Here is a 14,998-nt window from a genome sequence, read left to right on the forward strand (position 1 = left end):
TCTCTTTTGTATGTGAACAGAATATTAGTTATTTGTCTTTTATTCACATTTTTAATCCGTCTGTACAAACTGCTGCATTAGCTGGTTTGATATCTTTCCCTAGGTTGTTCCGTAAGAGGAGAGCATAAGCTTTGTTTGATTTATATGTTGGATTAGAATGTATCCATTTTTTAAAATATCCCAATCAGAGGTGAATACATTCTAAATCCCACTAAAAATTACATTTGGGCAAACGTCTCTTCAGTTCTGAAAGAAAATATTTGTCAGTTCTCCAGCCTCTTTCACTATTCCATCTTTCTCAATTGTGCCTTTCTCAATCGTGAAATTGAGAAAGCAATACTTCCATAATGGCAGTGAGAAAGACCCTCCCTATCCGATTCTACCTGCACGCCTGGAATCTCACCATTCCGCATGGCTGCCTCCCAGCAGTGGGGATGAAACCGTCATCCACCTCCCTCTGGAATGTGCCTTTGCAAAAAAATCTTGGAGAGAGATGCAGTAGTTTTTATCAAGAGTTCACCCTGAAAATCTCCATGATGCAGGACTCTGTACTCTACGGGCTGTTCCCAAGGAGACACCCTGGGATAAACATCAACTGTCGCTGCCGGTGAAAGATACTTTTTGCCCTGTCCGTAATGTGCTGGCCTTCCAATGCAAAAATTTCTCCTTGAGCAAGTGTTTCAGATTGGTAAGGTTTAGGACTCCCAACTGAGGAATGCACTAAAGCTTGGGGCAGCCACAGTAAAGGCACGATTGAGAAAGGCTACCAGTCAAAGCCTTTTCAGCCATAGTACACCAAACGGCTGGAAATTGGGCAAATCTCTTTGGGCTGTTTGTTCGACATGTAATGAATATTGTAACTGTTAATTGTAATTGTAAATACAGTGAGTAAAGAAACCAATTGGGATTCCACGTTATTCAATGTTAAATTTGAATGGTCGCGAAATGCACTTTTCTAAATTTTAAGAATTAAGTTTATATCCAGCAAGAGATGCATGCACACTGGATTAGACAGAGAATTACAGGATGAAGGAATAGCAGTACAGTCTTGGAATTCCATGACAAATCTCTTTGCTGTAACTCCTGAAAGAAACTAGAAAAGTTATCAAAAAATTTAGAGAAACCTGGGACGTACAGATTATGCTGAGAACCAGTAATACACCAACTGCAATCTCCCAGAAACCTAACAAGTCTGATATGAAAATATTCTGAGCACACTCATCTTCAGACAGAAGTGTTGAGTGGGCAGTTCATTTTAGTCTCCTCTTGGGCTCCCCAAAATCACTGATACCAATTTCCAGCCAATTTGATTCACTCCATGTGAAACAGCTGAAGACACTGGTTACAGGTAAAGTTGTGGACTTGACATAAAACATAAGAACTAGGAGTAGGAGTAGACCATCTGGCTCCTCGGGCCTGATCCGCCATTCAGTAAGATCATGGCTGATCTTTCCATGAGCTTAGCTCCACTTAACCACCCGCTCACCATAACCCTTAATTCCTTTACTGTTCAAAAATTTATCCATCTTTACCTTAAAAACATTCAATGAGGTAGCCTCAACTGCTTCACTGGGGAGGGAATTCCACAGATTCACAACCCTTTGCATGAAGAAGTTCCTCCTCAACTCAGTCCTAAATCTACTTCCTCTTATTTTGAGGCCATTCCCCCTACTTCTAGTTTCACCCAGCAGTGGAAACAAATTCCCTTCTTCTATCTTATCGATTCCCTTCATAATCTTATATGTCACTATAAGATCTCTCCTCATTCTTCTGAATCCCAAAGAGTATAGTCCCGGTCTACTCAGTAGTCCACTATAACCCAACCCTCTCAACTCCGGAATCAACCTAGTGAATTTCTTCTGCACCCCTCCAGTGCCAGTATATTCTTTCTCAAGTAAGGAGTCCAAAACTGTACACAGTACTCCCGGTGTGGCCTCACCAGCACCCCATACAGCTGCAACGTAGCTTTTAGACTCCATTCCTCTAGCAATGCAGGTCAAAATTCCATTTGCTTTTTTACTTACCTGCTGCACCTGCAAACCAACACCTTGTGAGGCTATCCAATTGAATGTTTTTAAGGCAAGGATAATACATTTTTGAACAGTAAAGGAATTAAGGGTTATGGTGAGTGGGTGGGTAAGTGGAGCCGAGTCCACAAAAAGATGAACCATGATGTTATTAAGTGGCGGAGTAGGCTTGAAGGGCCAGATGGCCTACTCCTGCTCCTAGTTCTTGTGTTCTTATGTTCCCAGGTCCCTCTGCGCAGCAGCTTGTGCAATTTTTTATCATTTAAATAATAATCCAGTTTGCTATTGTTCTACCAAAACGGATGATCTCACATTTACCAACATGGTACTCTACCTGCCAGACCCTCTCCCACTCATTTAGACTATCTATATCCCTTTGGAGACATTCAGTGTTTTCTGCACACTTTGCTCTTCGTATCATCTGCAAATTTTTACACACTACATTTGGTCCCCAACTCCAAATCATCTATATAAATTGTAAATAATTGCAGTCCCAACACACCTGAGGCACACCTCTAATCACTGATCGCTAACCAGAAAAACACCCATTTACCCCCATTCTTTGCTTTCTGTGAGTTAATCAAAGATCTATCCTGGATGTAAAACTGAACACATGTCTTTCTGGACTATCTGTGCCCTAACCAAACTATTCCCGCACAGATACAACGTCAGCTGACGAACAGGAAACATTCCCAGTTATGTGCCATCTTCAATAAAGCACAATTGGTCTCTTGGAGAAGAGAAAGCTAAGAGGAGATTTGATTGAAATGTTCAAAATCATGAAGGAAAATAGTTCCTGCTCGCAAGAGGATCAAGAATGAGGGAACACAGAATTAAAATTATTTGCAAAAAGAGCAATTTTTTCACACAATGAGTGGCTTAGGTCTGGACTGCACTGCCTGGAAGTGTGGTAGAGGCAGATTCAATTGAGACATTCAAGAGTGCAATAGATGATTACTTGAATAGAAATAATGTACAGTGGTATAGAGAAAAAGCATGCATAAGTCATAATGCTCATTGAAAGAACCTATGCGGACATGATGGGCTAAATGGCCTTCTGCACAATAGCAAGTCTGTGATTCTCACACCTCTTTGGCAAAATGCAGAAAAAATTAATTCCCATTTCTAGAAACATAGAATCATACAGTGCAGACAAGCCCCTTTGGCCCATCATTTCTGCACCGAGGTGTGAGAAACACCTGACTCCTCACCTAATTCCATTTACCAGTTCTTGACCCATAGCCTTGAATGTTTTTGTTGTTTAAAATCTCTGTACTTTGGCCAGTCTCTGCTAACCTCAGCAAGAACTGCATCATAGAATTTCCCATTCTAAATTACTCATTGCATGCCCAGCTATTGATCATTATTTGAATATATTGAAATGAGATGATAGAACTTTGTGTGACAATTGAAAACTGGGCCAAAATGCGTTAGGACATCCAGACCCATGAGCAGGAAACTGGTGTAAACAGAACTTTCCCAATAGAGAGAAAAGATTCTCATTTTTAGGTCCCAGAGTTATCAAAGAGAATGCAGAATTTCAAGGTCAATATGTATTATTGAGGAATAGTTACATGTTGGCAGATTCCCTATAGCCAAAAATGTATTTTTCTATTTAAGAGTCCGCCTTACATGCAGCAAAATGAAGGAAAATTCTAACTTATCAGGCTTGCCAACCATATTTCATATATCAGGGCAGCACGGTGGCAGAGTGGTTAGCACTGATGCCTCACAGTGCCAGGGATTCAACTCCAGCCTTGGGTCACTCACTCTCTGTGTGATGTTTGCATGTTCTCCCCGTGTCTGCGTGGATTTTCTCTGGGTGCTCTGATTTCCTCCCACAGTCCAATTGTGTGCAGGTTAGGTTGATTGGCCATGCCAAATTATCCTTTAGTGTCAAGAAGACTAGCAAGATAATCATGCGGGGTTATGGGGATAGGGCCTCGATGGGATTGTTGGCGGTGCAGGCTCGATGGGCCAAATGGTCTCCTTCTGCACTGTAGGGATTCTGTAATTCTATATTTCTTCTATAATGGATAAGCCTGTATGTTATCAAACTTTCTGTCTCTGTTAGAATGACCTTTAGATTATTAAGATTATACATTATTTTGCTCTCTACACTTAAATTGGAAGGTCAATAAACAACTCAATTCATGTTACATTCATTCTGTCACCTTCAATCACTGATAGTGTAAAGTGTTTTATAACTTCCATCATTATTGAGAAGCAGTGATAAGCTCCCATTTCTTTAGGCCACAGCAGAGTCTTCTAAAGACAGCTGACCTATGGCAGCGTAATGATAGCTAGAAGTAATTTACTGGAACATATTCTGTTTCAAATAAATCTTTGCAATATCTGTGACAATGCAAGATAGATTTATTGATTCGGAGCACTCCAGATGTAAGCGTAAAATGGATGTAAGTAGATTCTCAATCAGCTTGTGTCTTATCTAATTTCCCAGTTGGCATTTTGTGCTTCAAAAATGCATCTAGCTCTTAGTTAATTATGCAAAAAGTAAACCCACTACACGAATGCTGATACCGATAAAGTCCTGTATTTCCACATGTTTTTCCTGCCCTGGGAAAATGGTGTGAAATAAGGCAATAATAATCACGCACTGTTTCTCCATCAATATCCTGCCAAAGTCACAGAGGGAGATCAGAAAGTCACTGCAAGGAGTCAGTATCCAAATAGCCACTCAACTTCTAGAGTTGCAGGCTAGGACTAATTCCAAAACCATATACAATGCATCTGAATGGATATTAGATCGTGTTGTTTATGGAAGTGCATTTGTGGGAGAATTAACTTCATTGATAAGGTGTTGGCATATAATGTTGGTATAGATATATGTGTGACAACAATAATCTCTCTCCTAATGTCAACAAAATGAAGGAGATCGTCATCGATTTCAGGAAACATAGTGGAGAATATGCTGCAGTCTATCTCAATGGGGATGAAATAGAAATGGTCAAGAGCTTCAGGTTTTTGAGATCACCAACAAACTGTCCTGGTCCCCCCATGCTCACACTACAGTTAAGAATGCCACCAGGAGACTAAGGAAATTTGGCACGTCAGCTACAATTCTCTCCAACTTTTACAGATGCAGCATAGAAAGCATTCTTTCTGGTTATATCACGGCTTGGTATGACTCCTGCTCTGTCCAAGACTGCAAGAAACTACAAAAGATCGTGAACGTAGCTCAATCCATCACGCAAACCAACGGCCCATTCATTGACTCTGTCTACACTTCCCGCTGCCTCAGAAAAGCAGCCAGCATAATTAAGGACCTCATGTACCCCGGACATTCTCTCTTGCAGATACAAAATTCTGAGATCACGTACCAACTGACTTAAGAACAGCTTCTTCCCTGCTGCCATCAGACTTTTGAATGGACCTACCTCACACGAACTTGATTTTTCCCTGCACCCTAGCTATGACTGTAAAACTACAATCTGCACCCTCTCCTATTCTTTTCTATGAATAACTTTGTCTGTGTAACATGCAATAAACAATACTTTTCACTTATACTATAAAATGTGACAATAATAATTTAAATCAAAGTAATGTTAAACACATGCATTCCAAAATATATCAAAATTGAGAGCAAATTATTTTTTGCATCCACTTTTAAGAAAAAAAGGGGAGAATGGCATTGTTTCATCAACCACACTATATGTTTTCTTTTATTCACTTGTTGGACATGGGCATTTCTGGTTGGCCAGCATTTATTCCCCATCCCTAGTTGCCCTTGTTCAGAGGGCAATTGAGAGTCAACTGCATTGCTGTGGTTCTGGATTCATATGTAGGCCAGACCAGATAAGGACAGCAGATTTCCTTCCTTAAAGGGCATTAGTGAATCAGATGGGTTTCTCTGAAAATTGTTTCATGGTCATCAGTAAATTCTTAATTGCAGGTATTTTTTATTGAATTCAAATTCCACCATCTGCCGTGGTGGATTTTGAACCTGGGTACTCAGGACATTAACTACTTGCTGGATTAATAGTCCAACAGTAATACCACTAGGCCATGTTCCCCTGATTACACTTCAAAAGTACCTCATTCAGGTTTCTCGGTGTCCAGATCACCAACAACTTGTCCTGGCCCCTCCATGCTGATGCTATCATTAAGAAAGCCTACCAACGCCTCTACTTTCTCAGAAGACTAAGGAAATTTGGCATGTCCACTACAATTCTCACCAAAATCCACAGAATCACCTTAGAAACCATTCTTTCTGGGTGTATCACAGCTTGGTACCACTCCTGCTCTGTCCAAGACTGCAAGAAACTACAAAGGGTTGTGAACGAAGCCCAGACCATCACTCAAACAGCCTCCCATCCATTGACTCTGTCCACACTTCCTGCCGCCTTGGAAAAATAGCCAGCATAATCAAGGACCCCAAGCAGCCCAGACATACTCTCTTCCACATTTTTCCATCGGGAAAAAGATTCAAAAGTTTGAGATCACGGACCAACCAACTCAAGGACAACTTCTTCCTTGTTGCCGTCAGACCTTTGAATGGACCTACCTTATATTAAGATGATCTTTCTCTTCACCCCAGCTAATAACTGTAACACTACATTTGGCACTCTCTCCCTCCTTCTTTCCTATGTACTTTATGATCAGTACACTTTGTCTGTATAGCAAACAAGGAACAATACCTTTCACTGCATACCAATACATGTGACAATAACAAATCAAATCAAATCAGATCCAATCATTGGATGTAAAGTGCTTTGGGATGGCCTTAGGCTATAAAAGGCAAGATGTAAATGAAAATCCTTCTGCGTTCGGTATGCAGAGAGGCACTGTAGTCCTGTCAGAACTGTCCTCATAACTCACTATAGATCGCTGTGCATTTTCACAAGTATCCTGTCCCAGGAGGCATGTGATGCAATTAGACCAATTACAGTTCCCTGGGCTAGTCCATGCGATTGCTGTCAGAGACCAATCATTATTTTGCCACTCATCTACCTATGCACGAGCCCTTGTACTGTCCTGTCAGCACAGAATATCTCCCTTGTGGTTTTTTGGGTTCTCTGTCAGAGTCCATTGATTCTGTTTTCTGTCATAACTTGTTAGATTAAAACCCTCAACAACATCAATGGGAATATTCATGAGAATTGCTTCCTCTGTTCTTTCTTTAGCTCTCAGAATAGTTGCCAAGTGATTGAAAGTGGGAAGATGATTGCTCCAAAAATGTATTCACCAGATATCTGCTGGCTGAGTATTCCGAGTCAGAGTTCCCTCTCCCATAAGTAGGAACTTTTCCACAGGGAAAACTATAACTCCTGGCAGCTGAGTCACTAGTTACATTGGTGGGAGGCTTCCTTTGAAGTTACCCACCCACATCCTGGCTGTCATTGATTCACAGAGGGCAACATAGGTTATAAAAGGAGACACATTTTCTTGGAAAATGAATAAGCAAATAAAACTTTTCAGCAACTTTATGAGTGAGTTGTATTAACAAATGCACTGGCAGATATCTGTTGATAGTATTATGAATTTTTAATTCATTCAAAATGACCTTTGCACCAATGCAAATCTATCATTATAATATAACAAATCCATTTCTTTGGGTAGATTTGTCACATATTGAAATTGTTTGGTTTGTAAGACCTATGATTGCAAATTAATGCTTCAGAATGCACTATCAGCAAGCTTAAGGCACAGGCTTAGACACAATCTATCTCAAGGTAGTGTTTCTTACTTTGAGGATTTGGATGCATGAACATTCATTCATAAATAATAGACTTGTGACTCCAATCTCTGCAGAATTTCTGATGCATCCCTTGATGTCTCCTGCTCAACCTGTTCGACAGCATAGACACTTTGATCTTTACCGTAGAGATATCAAATTGAATGAAACAAAGCAAAAGGAAATTCCTGGGCATTCTCATGGGTGTGCCATGTCCGAGAGTTGTGTCAACTGCATCCATTGATGCAGAAATAACTTTCGTGGATTTTCTCAGGTTCTCCCAATTAATTGGCCTAAATCCTATTCATGAGAATGTATCCAGGCTTACACTGACCATCTACGGAAGTCATGGCAGCTGATTGGGAGAAACTCCCTCCTGCCCCTCCAAGGGAAATTGCCAAAGGAAGATTTAAGAGGAAACTTCTCTGTTATTTTCACATTGGCACAGCAGCTTCTGCTGCCCATCAACAAGAAAGTGGCAGGTCTCTTCCATAATTGTTTCACGTCAAACCTTATTGGGAGAGCAGCCCCATATCACCTGGGCTTTACAACAGCTGTGACTTTAGCAGAGTTCTGTTTTTTTACTCACTTGTGAGACATGGATGTCACTGGCTGGCCAGCATTTATTGCCTATCCCTAGTTGCCTGAGGACAATTGAGAGTCACCCACATCGCTGTGACTCTGGAGCCATATGTAGGCCAGACCGGATAAGGATGGCAGATTTCCTTCCTTAAAGGACATTAATGAACCAGACAGGTTTTTCCGACAACCAGCAATGATTTCATGATCATCACTAGATTCTTAATTCTAGATATCTTTTATTGAATTCAAATTCCACCATTTGCCATGACGGGATTCGAACCTGGTTCCTCACAGTATTAGTTAAGTTTCTGGATTAATAGTCCAGCAATAATACTGCTAGGGCATCACTTCCCCTGTTTTTAGTATTCTCTAAGATGTCCCCAAAAACAGTATGGGCCAAAAATCAGTCTGTGCCATCATTCAGGTGTGGGTTCTAGTGGTTGGCAGCACGCAAATTGAGTATTTTGCCTTATTAACCTGACTATAGTGTCGGGACAAGTATGTGTGGTGCTGCTGGCCATCCCTACACCTGACAGAGAGCCCAATAACTTGTCCTAAACAGAAAGACTTCTGTTCTTAAAAGCAGTCTGTCCCTTTTTAAGGGAAGCTGCATGGGTTGCAGTGTCTGCTGCTGGATACTATTGCTGCCATTCTAAAGAAGGAAACAGAAACATCAAGCAGGGAGGTAGGCTGTGTTTATTGTTCTGTAAGCCTTACAGATGAAGGTGGGTAGAAAAGAATTTCCACAGGTTTCAGAAGACTCTGGAGAATGTTCTCTGAAGGGTACAGGAGTAGGTAGCCAGGAAGGTCAAGTGCCAGCCTTTGGGGACATGGTAGTAGTGCCTCAGGGAGTCTAATAACATCCTACAGGTGGTCAAATTCAATGAGTGCATCTTCATACAACAGCTCTCAATGCCTCTCCACTAGCTCTCACATTGTTCAAAGCATCACATTGCTCAGCCATCATCAGGACCTGACCCTGAGAGCAGTAACTCAAAATCCAGAGACTCCATCTCATCCCACTTCACCAGCTACTAATGCTCGCAATCTCACACCCACACCCACCTCTCACTGGCTCCTATTCAGCCATTACAGGCACATAATCACTGACACTTTTCCCTCTGTTACAGGGCCAGGTTGCACACAGTGGCAGGGCGCTGAGCAGATCTAGCAGGAGATAAGGTGGCTACATTTCTGAGTCCAATGTAGGAGACAGTTGTCTGCATCATGGAACTAGCAATGATACCGCCCATGGTATTTGGCATCACTGAGAATATGCAGAATGATGGTATATTCCTGTCTTATGCCCCTTTTAAACTTCCAGGTGACCCTCATCCTGCAATGTGGCATGATCATAGAATCATAGAATCCTTACAGTACAGAAGAGGCCATTCGACCCATAAAGTCTGTATCAATCTCAATCCCACCCATTCCCTATTCCCGTAACCCCACACATTTTACCCTACTAATCCCCCTGACACTAGGGTCAATTTAACATGGCCAATCAACCGAATCCACACTTCTTTGGACTGTGAGAGGAAACCCACGCAGACATAGAGAAAATACAAACTCCACACAGATAGTTACCCAAGGTCAAAATTGAACCTGGGTCCCTGGTGCTGTGAGGCAGCAGTACTAATCATTGTGCCACCATGCCACCCTGAACCAGTTGTAGATGGTGTGACCATGAACCTTTTGTTTCCCATCTGATTCCACTTCCCACACCCCAATCTTCCCCTCCAATTTCAGACATCCAATGATCAACACCATCTAGCCATAGCACAACCTGGGGAATCAGTGAGGCTAACAGTAAAGTACTGAGCAGGAAACTTTATTGTATATTCACTGGTTTGCTGTATATTTTATATACCTGATTTATCTCACAGCGATGCAGCAATGACACTAGTTCTAAGTCCACAACAGGCATATTTATAGTACAGAATATCACAGAATGTTTAAACACGTGTTCGCAGTTTACTTGGCTCTCAGAAGCTTCATCCAGGATTAATCAGTCAAGCACAAGAGCACTCACAAACTAACATGATCAAACACAGATCAATTAAACAATTGCCCACCGCAGGCTGCATTATTTGATCTGACAGCCATAAATATTGAAACGGCAAGTACCTTAAAGGTGAGCATGAAGTTAGATCTGCACGTGGCGAATCACTGGGCATGGGGGCGGGGAGGGGGGGATGGGGGGTGCAACAAGGCCCAGGGTAACAGGTGGATCAGTTGCCAGCTCATTGGAATCTTGCTTCAGAAATATGGGATGCTGAGTGATTGGCTGGCAATGGGTTCCTGGCACTGACAAAGATCATGGAGGAGTCCAGCTCCAACTCAGAAAGGACATTAAGCAGAGTTTGTCCTCTCTATAGCCTCTGCCTCATCACACTGTCACACTGCACATACAGGGACACTGCAACTGCAGTCCACCTATCCATTGCAGCCTCTGTGTAAATGTGTCACCTACCCATCTTCTCACAGTGAAAAATGCAACAACACTCCCTCCTAAACCCAAGAACTCACCACAAAACCCCCAGAAACATTCCAGAGTACTTAAAGCATTTCACAATAGTTTGAAATTACTTCATTTCAGGATGGGTGCCTGGCCCTTTAAGTAACACTAGGCTCCTGGGGGCATCAGTTACAGCTGACCACTTGATCAATGATGAGTGTTAGGGCACTGGACCAGAACCCCAAATTACATTAGGAAGTCAGACTAGACCCTAACAATTTTTCCTTTTGAAATAAATGAGAGGAAAGGATATTTTGCTCTAGGATTGGTTCCATTGACAAAGTATGAATCTGTTATAGAAACATACCTTTATAGAAGGTAAACATATCTGTTATAGAAACATTCTTTACCCAGAGGGTGGTGAGGGATTGGAATGCCCTGCCTGCTGAGGTTGTAAATGCGCCTAGTTTGGGGGCATTTAAGAGATCTGTGGATAGGTTTATGGACGAAAAGGGATTGGTTTAGGTTAGTGGGTGATTGTTTTTTAACTGGTCGGCGCAACATCGTGGGCCGAAGGGCCTGTTCTGCGCTGTAATGTTCTATGTTCTATGTTCTACATACAATCATAGAATCCTCACAGTGCAGAAGGAAGCCTTTCAACTCATTGAGTCTGCACCAACTCTCTCTGACAGAATATCTTACCCAGGCCCTTTACCCCATTCTTTTCCTGTAACTCTACACATTACCATGGCCTATCCAACTAAACTACAGATCTTGGGACACTAAGGAGCAATTTAGCATGGCCAGTCAACCTAACCTGCACATCTTTGGACTGTGGGAGGAAACTACAACACCTGGAGGAAACGGGGAGGACGTGCAAACTAGACCATCACAGAGTCATAGAATTTTACAGCATGGGAACAGGTCCTTTGGCCCAACTTGTCCCTGCTGCCCACTTTCTACCACTAAGCTAGTTCCAATTGCCTACATTTGACCCATATCCCTCTATGTCCATCTTACTCATGTAATTGTCTAAATGCTTCTTAAAAGACAAAATTGTACCAGCCTCTATTACTGCCTCTGACAGCTCGTTCCAAGCACTCACAATCCTCTGAGTGAAACAGTTATCCCTCTGAACCCTTTAGTATCTCTCACCTCTCACGTTAAAGCTATACCCTCTAGTATTAGAGTCCCCTATCTTTGAGAAAAAGATATTGATTATCTATCTTATCTGTTTCCCCTCATTATTTTATAGCCCTTTATCAGATCACCCCTAAGCCTCCTATGCTGTAGGGAAAAAAGTCCTAGCCTTATAACTCAAACCATCAAGTCCCGGGAGCACCTTGGCAAATCTTTTCTGCACTCTTTCTAATTTAATAATATCCTTTCTATGATAGGGTGACCTGAACAGTATACAATATTCCAAGTCACCTGAGGCTGGAATAAAACCTGGGACGTTGGCATTGTGAGGCAGCAGCGCTGACCACTGTGCCACCGTATTGTCCCTTTTGTAGTGAAACAAATTTTATTTAAGGACACAGATTAAATATAGGTCTAAGACATGAAGCAGCTTAACTATTAACAGATGAACAATATTTTAAAATGAAAAGGAGCAACTTTACTTTCTAGCTTATGACTGTTCCAGTTCCAAATCAGCCCATTCATGCATAGATCAACACCATTATGAAACAAATACAGTTATCAAGCCCTGACATGCTAGCTATAAATTGTTTTAACAGTCTTGATGCTTTCAGAGAGATATTGTGAAGAGAGTGTGAGTTCTCAGGAATAGCCTGCTCATGCCTCTGACTTTCATAGCCCTTCAACAGCAGTTGCTTAGTTTTTCCCTGTTATAGACCTAGCTGTGCACATTAACCACATTATCACATGACCCTGTCGATCACCTTCCCAAAGAATCTTCTGTATAAATGAAAGTCCATTAGCTCTATCAAAGTAGCAAATTCCTGGCTGAAATGAGTAATTGACTTGATTTTACAACCCTTGAGCTAAATGGTTTCCAGACGTACCAACTGCCTGTAAAATAAAGCTGAAATTTTAAACATACTACAGAAACATTAATAAAACCCGACATGTATATATCTATAGTAACTGCCTACTATCATCACATGAGTGACAGGCATATGCACTGAATGGACCAGCAAATTTGAAAGATGGATGTCACTTCAGTGGTGGAATTATTTGACATCATGATAGTGTCAATTAGTTACTTCAGGTGCTTATAGGAGATGCCATGCGAGCATCCTTTTCTAGATGGTGCACCATGCCAGCCACGATGGAAACAGCTGGAGAGACAGCATGCATCCCTATAAGGACAACCAGCGATCTGAATGGATTTGCCAGCTGGAAGCAGTACTCTGAATGTGGGTGTCAGCACATATATGAAACAGGGTCTCAAAGTGTCAATAATTGCTTAAAGAGGCAGCAAAGCACATTGCTGTACATAGATGGCATGGTGGCACAGTGGTTAGCACTGCTGTCTCACAATACCAGGGACCCGGGTTTGGTTCCCAGCTTGGTTCACTGTCTGTGGAGACTGCACATTCTTTCTGTGTGGGTTTGCTCTGGGTGTTCCAGTTTCTTCCCACAGTGTGAAAGATGTACCGGTTAGGTGCATTGGCCATGCTAAATTCTCCTTCAGTGCATCCGAACAGGCACAAGAGTGTGGTGACTAGGGGATTTTCACAGTAACTTCATTGCAGTGTTAATGCAAGCCTACTTGTGACATTAATGCTTAAACTCTACAGGTACCACCTCCAATTCAATATTTTAGCACAGGCCATAATTCGGGTTTATCTAGAAGTCCTAGTGGATCTTAAGCCAGGGATTTGGCCAGGGATCCATAATTAAAAGGCTGATAAATTAGATATTCACAAAAAACCTCTTCTAACCCTCGCTCACAATGGCCTGTTGAAGGAAAAAGACTCTCTCAATTACTTTTGTCATTATCCCTCACTCTTCACTATGCAATCAATACTTTTCAATTTACAGACCTCCATCTCTGCAGGCCATCAAGAATCTAAAAGCGTACCTGCTAACAATCAGCTTTCCAAGTATACAGCTTTTTAATCCATGTGTCAACTTGTCAATGTCTGACAAAAAAAAATCAATTTTTCTTTGGATCTTATCAATATAAGCCAGACAGAAAACACAACTGAAGCCTCTTAGGATAAGCTGCAGAGAGGATGTGAAGGCTTTTAGAACCCATTTTTCTTCTCAAGCAATTTAAGCTAGAAAGGTTTCAAGATGAGTTAATGGCTTCTCAAAGTTGTAGCTACTAGTGTATAGCCTGATGGTGTTCATAAAGACACCAGCAAAGACTGGTAGGTAAAAGAGCTAACTTTCTATCAGGCAAAGGACTGTGGAAGCAGCAAGGCTATGGGAGTGTACAGTGAAGAACAGGTACAGGAACTGATTGGACAGTACCTGTTGCTGTGCCTTGAACAGGCAGTGATTGAACACAGACTCCTTGTCATAACTCCCGAGGGAAATATGACCCCTTGAGAGAGGCACGACTCCCTCAGCATTTGTGATAGAAAGACATTGATTGATTAGTGTTAGTCCTGTCAGTATGCGGCTGGAAGCACGATCAGTACCAGCCAGCCCCTGTACAAGAAAGAGAAACAAAGAAACCCTTGGAGCAACAATCTGCAGGAGCAACCGTTGATACAAGATCCCAAGCATGGGATTCAGAGACATCGGAACAAATTCCATCAGGAGAGAGACTGATCACCTCGCCTAGCCACAGGTGGTATCTAAGTCAAAACTGTGAATTTTATTTGTAGAATGAAGCTGGGATATTTTTTGTGAAGCCAAAGTAGGTCTGAGGCTAAATACTCTGTGTATAACAAAGTAAGTCAGAGTTTTATATTTTGTGTTTTGTGAAGACAGTTTAAATAATTTTTTGTGCAACAAAGTTTGATGCCTTGTATATTAAAGTTTGTGTAGTGGAGCTTAATGCTTTTGTGGTAACTTGCTAGAGTACAATAAAGGAGATTTGTTACACAATGATTCAAGAGTTTGAGTAGTCTTTGTCCACAGCGTCAGTTGACCCGAGTTTGAGGAGCAGCAGGTGCATTTACCTGGATGTAGAAATTTGTTTTCATTTCAGCAGATTTTTGAGTGCAAAATCAGTATTCCACTCACTGATTTCAAGGTGAGACATCCTGTCTGGCACTTAAAATATTTAAGCGAGGGTCCCATACATGCAATAGCACA

Source organism: Carcharhinus amblyrhynchos, chromosome 10 (genome assembly GCF_965287045.1).
Source record: "Carcharhinus amblyrhynchos chromosome 10, sCarAmb.v2.hapA, whole genome shotgun sequence".
NCBI classification, from domain to species: domain Eukaryota; kingdom Metazoa; phylum Chordata; class Chondrichthyes; order Carcharhiniformes; family Carcharhinidae; genus Carcharhinus; species Carcharhinus amblyrhynchos.